Here is a 15,254-nt window from a genome sequence, read left to right as displayed (position 1 = left end):
AGTGCCTCTTTGCTTGACATCATGGGAAAATCATAAGAAACAACCAAGACCTCAGAAAAAAAATGGTAGACCTCCACAAGTCTGGTTCATCCTTGGGAGCAATTTCCAAATGCCTGAAGGTACCACGTTCATCTGTACAAACAATAGTACACATGTATAAACACCATGGGACCACGCAGCCATCGTACCGCTCAGGAAGGAGACGCGTTCTGTCTCCTAGAGATTAACGTACTTTGGTGTGAAAAGTGCAAATCAATCCCAGAACAACAGCAAAGGACCTTGTGAAGATGCTGGAGGAAACAGGTACAAAATTATCTACATCCAGAATAAAACGAGTCCTATATCGACATAACCTGAAAGGCCACTCAGCAAGTAAGATGCCACTGCTCCAAAACCGCCATAAAACGACTACGGTTTGCAACTGCACATGGGGACAAAGATCGTACTTTTTGGAGAAATGTCCTCTGGTCTGATGAAACAAAAATAGAACTGTTTGGCCATAATGACCATTGTTATGTTTGGAGGAAAAAGGGGGTCGCTTGCAAGCCGAAGAACACCATCCCAACCGTGAAGCACGGGGTGGCAGCATCATGTTGTTGGGGGTGCTTTGCTGCAGGAGGGACTGATGCACTTCACAAAATAGATGGCATCATGAGGAAGGAAAATTATGTGGATATATTGAAGCAACATCTCAAGACATCAGTCAGGAAGTTAAAGCTTGGTCACAAATGGGTGTTCCAAATGGACAATGACCCCAAGCATACTTCCAAAGTTGTGCCAAAATGGCTTAACGACAACAAAGTCAAGGTATTGGAGTGGCCATCACAAAGCCCTGACTTCAATCCTATAGAACATTTGTGTGCAGAACTGAAAAAGCGTGTGCGAGCAAGGAGGCCTACAAACCTGACTCAGTTACACCATCTCTGTCAGGTGGAATGGGCCAAAATTCACCCAACTTATTGTGGGAAGCTTGTGGAAGGCTACCCAAAACATTTGACCCAAGTTAAACAATTTAAAGGCAATGCTACCAAATACTAATTGAGTGTATGTAAACTTCTGACCCACTGGGAATGTGATGAAATAAATAAAAGCTGAAATAAATCATTCTCTATACTATTATTTTGACATTTCACATTCTTAAAATAAAGTGCTGATCCTAACTGACCTAAAACAGGGAATTTTTACTAGGATTAAATGTCAGGAATTGTGAAAAACTGAAAAACTGAGGTGTATGTAAACCTCCGACTTCAACTGTACATACAGAACTGATGTCCTCTCTCAATGACTTACAGAGTGCTGTCTTCTTGCCGTTTTCCTGTTTAAACTCATCGAGCTGACCCTGGGAGAACTACAAACTGTTATTCAGGTCCTGGACCTCTCTGGTCAGGTCGTCCATTACTTTATTAGTTGACTCCACCAGTATTTGGACACAACAATTGAAGCTATTTTCTTGTTGTAACAACTGCTTGTAAAAAAATATATTTATTTGCTTAAAACATCTTTGACCTGTGATAGAGTGACACCACTGTCCTCAACCGTACTCCCACCGGCTTTGGTCTTTGTCATGGTAGTAAAGCAGGCTATGCTGTTTGCTACTCCTCACAGATCCAGACAGGGCAGGTCACAGGGAAGATGGAAACAGCATCAAACAGCAGGGATCTGGACAGTCACAGGGAAGATGGAAACAGCAGCAAACAGCAGGGATCTGGACAGTCACAGGGAAGATGGAAACAGCAGCAAACAGCAGGGATCTAGACAGTCACAGGGAAGATGGAAACAGCAGCAAACAGCAGGGATCTGGACAGTCACAGGGTCAGAACAATCTGCGGTCCCAGCCTCAAGGGCTAACCGCTTCGCGGGATATGTGTTCAAGCCCTTAAGGAAACCCCGCTATCTTTGATAGGGCAGCTAATTGGTCCTCTGTAGCTCAATTGGTAGAGCATGGCGCTTGTAACGCCAGGGTAGTGGGTTCGATCTCCGGGACCACCCATACGTAAAAATGTATGCGCACATGACTGTAAGTCGCTTTGGATAAAAGCGTCTGATTATTATTACTAACAGTGGTAGCTCGGCTAGCTGCTACTCCAAGCAGCTCATCTGACCCTTGGTCAGCAGGATCCCTGGACAGAGAGCAGCGGTCCCAGCAACTGATGCCAACCGCATTGCAGCATCCAACCTCAAAAAAGGTAGCTCGCTAGTAACCAAACTTCTTTAAACCGAGCACTTTTCCAGAGACTTTAAAAACATTCCAAAACAACAAACCGAGCTCTCACTCGTTCCGTGTACAACAGTGCTTTATGGTGGAAAACTGAACGTGTTGATTATAGCACATCAACCCTGTTACCCAAAGATAGATAGGGGTAGACATTTTTTAACAAGTAATTTTGCATTCAATTGCCCCTCCCTGTTGCACACAACAAGCTTCCATTCCCCATGTCACAAGGGGAGTAATGCCTGATTTTAGATGAAATCGTCAACCCTGTTACTTTGTCACCTTTCATAGTATTTATTTTTTATTTAACTTCTGGAGAAGGGAAAACATGTTTGTTGTGAAGTACTCTTTATGACATAATGTTAAAATTAAGTGAAACAAAACTTTTTTTGGGGGTCAGAATTACACTATTCAAAAAGGCACCCACTTATTGTAGCTGGTGAACATGCTAAATGAAATGCATCATGAAGAGGTAAGATCTGATGCTGGTACACCATTACTGTACTGGGTCTTTGAACTAGACCCTTTAAAGGCCCAATCTGTAGTTTCAACAGCCTGACCCTGCTGCTGTTCTTGGTAAGGCTAATAGTCCAAACAGCAGACCAAGCATGCTGGGATTTATGTGGGCAGCTTTGGCCCTGTTTGTCTGAAGGTGAAGAACCCTTCACAGAAAATGTGAGATTTCAAGTTCAGGCATAATTATTATTATTTTCATTCCCTTCAACAGTGCCGGATTACCGAACGGGCGGGCAGGGCATGTGCCCCGGGGTCCCTGACCTTATTTATTATTTATTTATTACACCATTAAGAGTCACAATGACACACAACCAAAAGCCAGAATTGATACCATTGAAACATTGCTCATCTTTTTGAGCACAGATTTGAAAAGAAAACAACTAATCTGTACCGTGATTTAATTTTATCACCAAGACTAATCCAATTGTTTCCAAACTACTGCAGCTGCATGGAAAGTCAAGGAACTTGGCAGATTGAGCATTCCACTGAAATGACTAAACCACGGTGGTTTTGGTGTAGGCTCCATGTGTTACTGTTATGAACTCACTGACCTTACAGCCATGAACCCACTGAACTTTTATTCACATTCAAGAAGTCAAAGATCATACCCCCCAAAGACATGCTAACCTCACACCATTACAAATAAAAGGGGAGGTTAGCATGTCTTGGGGGGTATGATCTTTGACCCTCTGTAACTTTCTCATTCATCATTATTCACGATTCATTCACGATTACCCATAATCATGGTAGCATCCACATGAATGTAGAAGTGTTTAGAAACATATTCTATTCTCATTTACAACAAAAGTGACTCCAACATGACACAATATATTATTTACCGTTCATTTCTATTGGGAACAAAATAATCTGAAACACAACCAAAACAAACTGCAAATGCATCCAACAAGTTTGTAGAGTCACAAGCTTGATGCAGTCATTGCGTGCTAGGAATATGGGACCAAATATTACACTTTTGACAACTTTATTTATAAGAATATTTTGGGGTGTCAATTTTGACCCCTACCTTTTTGAAAGAAAACAATATTACTTGTTAAACAACATTTATTTCTCTGAGCAATTGGATTAGAATAAAATAATATCACTTCCCAATTTTTCTAGCATACAATATAGCTCAGTATTTGAATTATTTATGGATGATCTTTATCAAGGGTGTAAATTATTTCAGACCCCAATGTACTAGACCATATAATAGTCCTGGGTAGAAAGTGTGTTTCTATTCCACAATGCAAAGTTAACAGTAGCTTGCTGACACAAGTTGTTGTTGACAGACAGCTTTTCCATACCAACTATAGGCCTACCAACCTCTACGGTTACAGTGCATTCTGAAATTATTCAGATCCCTTGACTTTTTCCACACTTTGTTTACGTTACAGCCTTGTCCGTAGAGCTCAGAGACAGGATTGTGTCGAGGCAGAGATCTGGGGAAGAGTACCAAACATTTCTGCAGCATTGAAGGTCCCCAAGAACACAGTAGCCTCCATCATTCTTAAATGGAAGAAGTTTGGAATCACCAAGACTCTTCCTAGAGTTGGCCGCCTGGCCAAACTGAGCAATCGGGGGAGAAGGGTCTTGGTCAGGGAGGTGACCAAGAACCCGATGGTCACACTGACAGAGCTCCATAGTTCCTCTGTGGAGATGGGAGAACTTTCAAGAAGGACAACCATCTCTGCAGAACTCCACCAATCAGGCCTTTATGGTAGTGGCCAGACGGAAGCCACTCCTCAGTAAAAGGCACATGGAAGCCCGCTTGGAGCACCTAAAGGACACTCAGACCATGAGAAACAAGATTCTCTGGTCTGATGAAATCAAGATTGAACTCTTTGGCCTGAATGCCAAGCGTCACGTCTGGAGGAAACCTGGCACCATTCCTACGCTGAAGCATGGTTGTGGCAGCATCATGCTGTGGGGATGTTTTTCAGCGGCAGGGACTGGGAGACTAGTCAGGATCGAGGAAAGATGAACGGAGCAAAGTACAGAAAGATCCTTGATGAAAACCTGCCTCAGAGCGTTCAGGACCTCAGACTGAGGGCGAAGGTTCACCTTCCAACAGGACAACAACCCTAAGCACACAGCCAAGACAATGCAGGAGTGGCTTCAGGATAAGGCTCTGAATGTCCTTGAGTGGCCCAGCCAGAGCCTGGACTTGAACCCGATCGAACATCAATGGGAGAGACCTGAAAATAGCTGTGCAGTGACGCTCCCCATCCAACCTGACAGAGCTTGAGAGGATCTGTAGAGAAGAATGGGAGAAACTCCCCAAATACAGGTGTGCCAAGCTTGTAGCGTCATACCCAAGAACACTCGAGGCTGTAATCACTGCCAAAGGTGCTTCAACAAAGTACACAGTAAAGGGTCTGAATACTTATGTAAATGTAATATTTCAGTAATTTTTTGTTGTGTATTTTACCCCCTTTTTCGATCTTGTCTCATAGCTGCAACTCCCCAACAGGTTCGGGAGGCTAAAGTCGAGTCATGCGTCCTCCGAAACATGACCCACCAAACTTAACACCCGACCTCTTAACCCGGAAGTCAGCCGCACCTGACGACCGAGGTCAGCTTGCAGTAAAGTAAAGGCCCCCCCCCGGCCAAACCCTCCCCAAACCCGGACGACGCTGGGCCGACTGTGCGCCGCCCTATGGGACTACCGATCACAGCCGGTTGTGATACAGCCCAGGATCGAACCCGGGTGTTTAGTGATGGCTCTAGCACTGCGATGCAATGCCTTAGACCGCTGCACCACTCGGGAGGCTCAGTTTTTTATTTTTCATACCTTTGCAAACATTTCTAAAAACCTGTTTTTGCTTTGTCATTACGGGGTATTGTGTGTAGATTGATGAAGGAAAACAACTATTTAATCAATTTTAGAATAAGGCTGTAACGTAACAAAATGTGGAAAAAGTCAAGGGGTCTGAATACTTTCCGAATGCACTGTATGAGAAACATAGTCAGACACATAGGCTTACTACAGCTATACATGGCCACAGATACACCATGAAGTAAAACCCAGTCACTCATGTAGCTAGGGTTTGTATTAGGACCTGTGTGGACTAAAGAATTGACCGACCTAGATTGTATGAAAGTCAATTCACTATTTGCGCCAACATCAAATTATATAAAATGGCATATGTCAGAGGCATAAAGGAGTATTGTGAATGCTAACTAGCTACTTCTATTGCAATATTGCATAAAGCATCATTCCAATCCTGTTTAGAGTATTATTCCCACAATGTTCAGACAGAAGCCCAGCTCTCTTTGGGCATCTCTGGCAACAAGCAGATAATCCCTGTTAACTACATTACAATATGTCTGTTGTTCAGCCCTACCTACCTTTACAAGTCATCAACATCAACACCACCAGGATGGAAAGTGATCTCCCATTTCCATTACCTCATATCTCCCCGTCCTGTGGGCCCACAACAGCAACAACCCTACCTGGGTTATCATAGCCATGTGGGTGCTTATATTTGTCCTATTGTGTACTGTGTAATGTGTACTGTGCATGTGTGCATCTGTACCGTACACACTAAAAACAAACGGTTCTATTTAGTGTCAAATGAGGGTTGTTTGGCTTGGTAACTATAGCGGAACCCTTTTGATGCTATATGGAACCTTTTTTTGAAGGTTCTATAAAGAACCAATAACAAAATGTTCTATATAGCAACAAAAAAGGGTTCTGCTATGGTTAAAACCCTTTTTACATTTTACATTTACATTTTAGCCATTTAGTAGATGATCTCATCCAGAACAATTTACAGTAATGAGCTTGCATACATTTTTTCATTCTTTTTTTGAGGGTATATATAACCCTTTTTTGTGGTTCTTTATAGAACCTTTATGGAGAATGGTTTTACACTACATGACCAAAAGTATGTGGACACCTGCTCGTCGGACATCTCATTCCAAAATTATGGCCATTAATATGGAGTTGGTCTCCCCTTTGCTGCTATAACAGCCTCCACTCTTCTGGGAAGGCTTTCCACTAGATGTTGGAACATTGCTGCAGGGATTTGCTTCCATTCAGCCACAAGAGCATTAGTGAGGTCTGGCCCCGTGTAGCTCAGTTGGTAGAGCATGGCGCTTGCAACGCCAGGGTTGTGGGTTCGTTTCCCACGGGGGGCCAGTATGAAAATGTATGCACTCCCTAACTGTAAGTCGCTCTGGATAAATGACTAAAATGTAAATGTAATGTTGGGCGATTAGGCCTGGCTCGCAGTCGGCGTTCCAATTCATCCCAAAGGTGTTTGATGGGGTTGAGGTCAGGCCTCTGTGCAGGCCAGTCAAGTTCTTCCACACCAAATTCGAAAAACCCTTTCTGTTTGGACCTCGCTTTGTGCATTGGGGGCAGTGTCATGCTTAAACAGGAAAGGGCCTTCCCGAAACTGTTGTCGCAAAGTTGGAAGCACAGAATCGTCTGGAATGTCATTGTGTGCTGTAGCATTAGGATTTCCCTTCACTGGAACTATGGGGCCTAGCCCGAACTATGAAAAACAGCCCAGACCATTATTCCTCCTCCACCAAACTTTACAGTTGGCACTATGCATTTAGGCAGGTAGCGTTCTCCTGGCATTCACCAAACCCAGATTCGTTCGTCGGACTGCCAGATGGTGAAGCGTGATTCATCACTTCAGAGAACACGTTTCCACTGCTCCAGAGTCCAATGACGGCGAGCTTTACACCACTCCAGCCGACTCTTGGCATTGTGCATGGTGATCTTAGGCTTGTGTGCAGCTGCTCAGCCATGGAAACCCATTTAATGAAGCTCATGACGAACAGTTGTTGTGATGACGTTGCTTCCAGAGGCAGTTTGGAACTCGGTAGTGAGGGTTGCAACTGAGGACAGACAATTTTACGTGCTACGCGTTTCAGCGCTCGACGGTCCCGTTCTGTGAGCTTGTGTGGCCTACCACCGAATCCACTAATCTGAAGGGGTGTCCACATACTTTTGTACATATAGTGTATAAAGAACATTTCTCAATCTCAAAGGTTCTTTGTAAAACCATTTAGGATTTTTAATTCTGGTTTAATAGCCAAATTATTTATTAACAATTCCATAGGTTTCATTGTTGTCTTTATTAACAAGTGTGCTAGCTCTGGAACAACTGGGAGTCTCTGAGGAGAGAATTGAAATCTACTGACCTAATCAACCATTCTCAATTGACACACGACACTATCACTGGCCATATTCATACTTTACATGTAGTAGTATAACACAACAGATTAAGTAAACTGTTTGCACAAAAAGAGCCTTGTGCAAACCACGCCCCCAAATATGCTGATGAGCCATCGCCAATGCATTTGAATGATTACTAAAAGATGAAAGAACCCTTTCTTTAACTGAAAATAACCATTGAAGGACTCAAAGGGTTTTATCGGTTAGTATGGCTCCGAATAGAACCATCACCCTTCCTAAAGAACCTTTGAGGAATCCTCATTTTTGTGTGTATGTCAAACAAACCTTTTTTACTAAACCATTAGAGGGATAGGTTAGTCAACAGATTCTCATATCTGAAAACCTGCCTAATTGATTTTTTTTTTCTTGCTTCTGACGATGAATAAAGATTGCTGGAGAAACTATTGAGAGGGAAGCAGAGACATTTGAGTCTGATGTGTCATGTCACTCTCTAAGGAGTGTCAGACTGGACATATATGGGTTTCACGGTCATTTCTTGGAGAAAGAGAGAGAGAGAGAGAGAGAGAGAGAGAGAGAGAGAGAGAGAGAGAGAGAGAGAGAGAGAGAGAGAGAGAGAGAGAGAGAGAGAGAGAGAGAGAGAGAGAGAGAGAGAGAGAGAGAGAGAGAGAGAGAGAGAGAGAGAGAGAGATGAGAGAGAGAGAGAGAGAGAGAGAGAGAGAGAGAGAGAGAGAGAGAGAGAGAGAGAGAGAGAGAGACAGAGAGACACAGAGAGAGAGAGACAGCGAGAGAGAGAGAGAGGGAGAGAGAGAGAGAGAGAGAGAGAGAGAGAGAGAGAGAGAGAGAGAGAGAGAGAGAGAGAGAGAGAGAGAGAGAGAGAGAGACAGAGAGACACAGAGAGAGAGAGACAGCGAGAGAGAGAGAGAGGGGAGAGAGAGAGAGAGAGAGAGAGAGAGAGAGAGAGAGAGAGAGAGAGAGGGAGAGAGAGAGAGAGAGAGAGAGAGAGAGACAGAGAGACACAGAGAGAGAGAGACAGCGAGAGAGAGAGAGAGGGGAGAGAGAGAGAGAGAGAGAGAGAGAGAGAGAGAGAGAGAGAGAGAGAGAGAGAGAGAGAGAGAGAGTGGCACACGAGGGAAAGTGTGATCCCTCTACTCTTTGCGTAGTCAAGTCACGGTGAATACAGGTTTAAAAGGTAGAACCATTGTCAGGAGGGTTGTTCAACAATTAAACAAATACGACTTCATTTCACGTCCGGACGGAGAAAGAGGTGGTCAAGTTTCTCACCCTTTTTAATGGACTCTCCTGATTGCCATGAGAGGACTAGAACTAGAGATCAGTATAGGTATAGCGCCGGGGAAATATACATCACAAAGTAGTCACTGAACATTAGCTAAATATGACAGTTTACACCAGGGTTGGAAACAACGTGTATTGCAGAAGACAAGAGACACAACAACAACCTGCTCTGAGCCATTGAGGTGGCTAGGGTTGCCATTATGATCATCCACACAAACACAGTCACACACAGGTAGGCCTGCCCAGACACACACTGGGACACACCTTAAGGGGAGGCGTTAATGTTTCATTTGCACAGCTACAGGTGGGACGAGTCATTCTAGCAGGCACCACCTGTAGCAGTCTCTGCTCTGATTCTTCCCTACACGCAGGAAGCAGCTTCACATACAGGTGGACCGACTCCGGGCTACTTTTATAACAGGTATGAAACAACAACGCTCTTTCTATCTCTTTTTCTCTCTTTTTAGTTCATCACAGCTTTTTTTTTTTTTATACGACAGTTTATTATTTAACCCTTGGCCTACAATTTTGATACCTTAAGGGGTCTTAACATTTTAAATCAAATAGCTAAATAAACCTTAGTATAAACCAAGTATGCCTTCCTGAAGTGATAAAGGATTAAATCTGATCAGTGGTAGATTTGCGTTATAGGGCTTGACATTGAAAGGTCATTTTCAATTCTTCTAACATAATTCTTTCTACTGAAAAAACGAATATATACTGAAAGTGTAAATTATATTAGTTATTTGGTTAAACAACAGTTTGTCTTACGGTCATCTATTTGTGCTTTGCTACTTTTTCACTAAGAAACTAAACCTAGAAACAGTTTAGGGCTGGTGATTGTTGGGTATCAACGTTTCGTTTTTAGATTAAAGTGTTGAGACACAACAACTAAGTGAGGCTAGAGTTTAAACTGACAACTACGATCTGCTGACGACAATAACAACGGACAACATGAGACTGATCTAAGGTATTTAATTACAGATCTACCATGCATGACTGTTTATACAAAAAAAGGGGAGTTGTTGACAAGAGTGATAGGTTGTTGATCAAAGCTCTGATCTGAATCTTCCATATCTGTGAACTTTTAAGTTTTATTCAAGGTTAAAGTTGTCCTCCAGCAATTATTTTACTTTTACTGTTGAAAACTGATATCCTAAGCGTAAATACAGTGAAGTACATACACTAAAGGGTAAAAAAAAAAAAATGTTTTGAGCAAAACAAGGAGTAGGGCATTCATGGAATTGGTCTGATTAGAATGTGTGATGTCATCGGCCTCCCCCTTTGCTTGAGGAACAATAGAAAACAAAAGAGGAAAGACCCGCCCACCCACTTGTGCCATGTCATTACTTACCTGATCCACCTATTGAGATGTGCCTTTTGTTAAGTAAATCAGGTGTTTGTGCTGAAAAGGAGACCGGAGTGCCACTAAAAATCTACTGTTAATCACAGAATATCAGAACCTAAATGGAGTTATTACATCATCAAGGTAGAGTAAGTACCCCGGTGGTCCTCTGTGGTCCTCTGTAGCTCAGCTGGTAGAGCACGGCGCTTGTAACGCCAAGGTAGTGGGTTCGATCCCCGGGACCACTCATACACAAATAAAATAAAATAAAATGTATTCACGTAAGTCACTTTGGATAAAAGCGTCTGCTAAATGGCATTTTATTTATTATAAGTACTTTGTCTGAAGTAAATACTTGGTGTGACTCTGGGTAATTGACAGTAATTGCCATTTGTTTGATTGTCACTGAACCATACTAACATACTGGGCCCGTATGCATAAAGCATCTCAGAGTCGGTCTAGTATCAGTTCCAGTCTGTGTATTCATTTGAATCTAAAAGATCCTAGATCAGCACTTCTACTCTGAGATGCTTTATGGGTAGTTGGCTCCCTAGTTTGTTTGTGTTTAGAGAGAGGATTATGAACTGAAGAGTGCATCAGTTGATGAAACATACAGTTGAAGTCAGAAGTTTACATACACCTTAGCCAAATACATTTAAACTCTGTTTTTCACAATTCCTGACACTTAATCCTAGTAAAAATTCCCTGTCTTAGGTCAGTTAGGATCACCACTTTATTTTAAGAATGTGAAATGTCAGAATAATAGTAGAGAGAATTATTTATTTCAGCTTTTATTTATTTCATCACATTCCCAGTGGGTCAGAAGTTTACATACACTCAATTAGTATTTGGTAGCATCGCCTTTGAATTGTTTAACTTGGGTCAAATGTTTCGGGTAGCCTTCCACAAGCTTACCACAATAAGTTGGATGAATTTTGGCCCATTCCTCTTGACAGAGCTGGTGTAACTGAGTCAGGTTTGTAGGCCTCCTTGCTCGCACACACTTTTTCAGTTCTGCCCACAAATGTTCTATAGGATTGAGGTCAGGGCTTTGTGATGGCCACTCCAATACCTTGACTTTTTTGTCCTTAAGCCATTTTGGCACAACTTTGGAAGTATGCTTGGGGTCATTGTCCATTTGGAACACCCATTTGTGACCAAGCTTTAACTTCCTGACTGATGTCTTGAGATGTTGCTTCAATATATCCACCTAATTTTCCTTCCTCATGATGCCATCTATGTTGTGAAGTGCACCAGTCCGTCCTGCAGCAAAGCACCCCCACAGCATGATGCTGCCACCCCCGTGCTTCACGGTTGGGATGGTGTTCTTTGGCTTGCAAGCGACCACCTTTTTCCTCCAAACATAACGACGGTCATTATGGCCAAACAGTTCTATTTCTGTTTCATCAGACCAGAGGACATTTCTCCAAAAAGTACGATCTTTGTCCCCATGTGCAGTTGCAAACCGTAGTCTGGCTTTTTTATGGCGATTTTGGAGCAGTGGCTTCTTCCTTGCTGAGCGGCCTTTCAGGTTATGTCGATATAGGACTTGTTTTACTGTGGATATATATACTTTTGTACCTGTTTCCTCCAGCATCTTCACAAGGTCCTTTGCTGTTGTTCTGGGATTGATTTGCACTTTTCGCACCAAAGTACGTTCATCTCTAGGAGACAGAACGCGTCTCCTTCCTGAGCGGTTTGACGGCTGCGTGGTCCCATGGTGTTTATACTTGTGTACTATTGTTTGTACAGATGAACGTGGTACCTTCAGGCATTTGGAAATTGCTCCCAAGGATGAACCAGACTTGTGGAGGTCAACATTTTTCTTTCTGAGGTCTTGGCTGATTTCTTTTGATTTTCCCATGATGTCAAGCAAAGAGGCACTGAGTTTGAAGGTAGGCCTTGAAATAAATCCAAAAGTACACCTCCAGTTGACTCAAATGATGTCAATTAGCCTATCAGAAGCTTCTAAAGCCATGACATCATTTTCTGTAATTTTCCAAGCTGTTTAAAGGCACAGTCAACTTAGTGTATGTAAACTTCTGACCCACTGGAATTGTGATACAGTGAATTATAAGTGAAATAATCTGTCTGTAAACAATTGTTGGAAAATGTACTTGTGTCATGCACAAAGTAGATGTCCTAACCGATTTGCCAAAACTATAGTTTGTTAACAAGAAATTTGTGGAGTGGTTGAAAAACGAGTTTTAATGACTCCAACCTAAGTGTATTTAAACTTCCGACTTCAACTGTAGACGCTGACAGAGCAGAAAAGACACTGTTTCATAAATATGTTGTCTATTGATCTTTCAAAGTTGGCACAAGCCAAGAATAATACAGTTTTCACATTAACGATAGCAAAGGGACATTTTCGAGAGGTTCTCAAGAGGTATCGATTTTTCGAAAGGCAATACTGTTGTTTAAACTTGCGAAATGTTCATGTCTCGAGCACTATTTCCGGCGGTCGTGCACCACACTCGCCCAACAGTTGCCCCCCTCCGAGCAGGGCAATGGAAACACAATTGTCTCATTGAGATCAAAGTCAAAACGTTGAAATACGCAAGTCAAACTATTTAAGTCAACATTTTGAGATAGTAGATCATACAAATATATATATATATATATATATATATATATATATATATTTTACATTGTGTGGTAATTTTAGAGGTGGCACCACAGGTCCCAGAGTGGGGACCTGTGGTGCCACCATAGCCCACTGTAGCCCACTGTATGTGGGCTATGGTGGGACCAGATTTTTTCTAAGAATCCTGGCCCTAGGGAGGATGAAAACATTAAAATCCTCTCAAACAAATCATGAGGCGAATCAGTTTAAACAACGATACATCGTCCCTCTTTTCAACACTTTTTTGTCAATATTTTGTATTAATCCAAATCAAAAGTGCTGGGGCAAATGCCAGCTCACCACACGTTTCCTGGCAGCCCTGCTGTACTGATCTCTGCATAGATAGAAATCGCCACACAATGCTACAAATTAAGAAACATAACCTGCAGTATATGTATGATTTATATGTATTTTATTTTTGGATGGTGGGAATGGGCTTCCATATAAAACAGCTCAAAATCTAAACTCCCCGGTGAATTATACCCACGTTTTCAGTTGCAATTTCCTTTTACCACATGTAGCCTAATGATTTGCACGATATTGATAAAAATTAAACATAGTTAGTTGTAATGTTGTAAGGTAGGCCTCCAGTATGGAGCTCGGAGCTTAAGAATGTAACTGTACCCTGCAATTACATCTGCAACCCTGTGCATGCGATTAATAAACTAATCTAATCTGTACTTTTACATTAAAGGGTTAATCATTCATTTTTGATAGGCTAGCGTTACTTGATGAAGACATGTTGGCTTTAGCTAGCAGTAACTCTGTGCTTTTGTCTTGAAGCTTGTGGTGAGTGATTTAAAGGAGTCAGGCGCAGGAGGGTAAATCACAGAATAAAAGGGTTTATTCCGAAAAAAACACAGCGGTACGCAGCAATGCGTCAAACACTCCAGTGCGTAAAACAGGCGCACTGGGAAACAACAAGGCACACGGGTGAAATATCCTGGAGATACAAAATACAAGGAGCTCCACCGAGCTAAACTGACCTCCACAATAAACAATCACACACAAAGACAAGGGGGCAGAGGGAACACTTATACAGGCACTGATGAGGGGATATGAACCAGGTGTGTGTAATAGACAAGACAAAACAAATGGAATGATGAGATGAGGAGCGGCAGTGGCTAGAAGGCCGGTGACGACGAACTTCCGAAGCCTGCCCGAACAAGGAGAGGAGGCAGCTTCGGAGGAAGTCGTGACAAAGCTAAAATGTAATGAGTGTACGGATGAGAAAATATAACTATTAATTGTCTGCACATGCTTGTGAATTGTTGCGTTATTCAAGAGTGTAATATGTTAGATCCATGAAGAGTTGCTTGCTTAACGTTAGCTAGTAGCTAGCTAGTTGAATAGTTTGCAATGCCTCCTGGCTGGTGAGTACTGTAACATTTACAGTACTTTTCAGCTGCAAAGCAAGAACGTCAACCGAACCCTCTCTCGGCTCATGACATTCCCGTAGGCTAATGTGAATTGAAAAGTGTATGCACATATTGTGTAAATTGACATTTCATCCCGATAGCTCTATTCAGTGAGAATAAGCCCTAGGGGTTTCTGGGTAGAAAATCATTGAAGGTCATCAAGTATGCTTTCCTGAAGTGATCAAGGCCAGCATTCAATCCAATCAGCGATAGATCCGCATTATAGGTTTTGACATTTAAGGGAAATGTTCCATTGAGCCGACATATTCAGCTTTTACCGTGAATCCTTTCTCCATGAACACAGAAAAATTGTCTTTAAAAGGTGTATAGCTGACAAAGCGCGATGGGATTGAATCCCGGCCATATTGATCTCATACTGTGGTTATTACTAAATTCTCAATATTTATTGAGAAAACAATTAAAAAAATATATTATTATTATATTCTGTTTATTTGACTCTTAACTACCTAGCTGTACATGCAAATAGTTTAGTAACAGTTGTATTTCACATACATACATTATCAGTGAATTCACTTCACTTTGTTGCCCTGTTCACAATCAATTGCACAGTAAAGCACTGCTCAATAATGGTCAAATAACCCGATTCAACAAGTGCCTCTACAGTAACGGCAATGTTACAGCAATGCAACAGCAACGTTACGCAATCTCCAATTAACCAGAACTAAACTAAA

At 42.1% G+C, this 15,254-nt stretch overlaps 1 protein-coding gene across 1 annotated transcript in view; it reads left to right on the top strand.

Moving 5' to 3' along the window:
* Nucleotides 1-9,515: 9,515 nt before the first annotated feature.
* Nucleotides 9,516-15,254, top strand: part of LOC121548041 (inward rectifier potassium channel 16-like) — a 22,569-nt gene continuing 16,830 nt past the window's right edge. Inside the window, exon 1 of the mRNA XM_041859441.1 lies at nucleotides 9,516-9,594. The gene's annotated coding sequence lies outside the window, so the exon portion shown is untranslated. The remainder of the gene's footprint in view (nucleotides 9,595-15,254) is intronic.

This window comes from Coregonus clupeaformis, chromosome 31 (assembly GCF_020615455.1).
Source record: "Coregonus clupeaformis isolate EN_2021a chromosome 31, ASM2061545v1, whole genome shotgun sequence".
NCBI lineage: Eukaryota > Metazoa > Chordata > Actinopteri > Salmoniformes > Salmonidae > Coregonus > Coregonus clupeaformis.
Note: the sequence above shows the minus strand (reverse complement) of the source record. Positions and strands in the feature narration are given on the sequence as shown.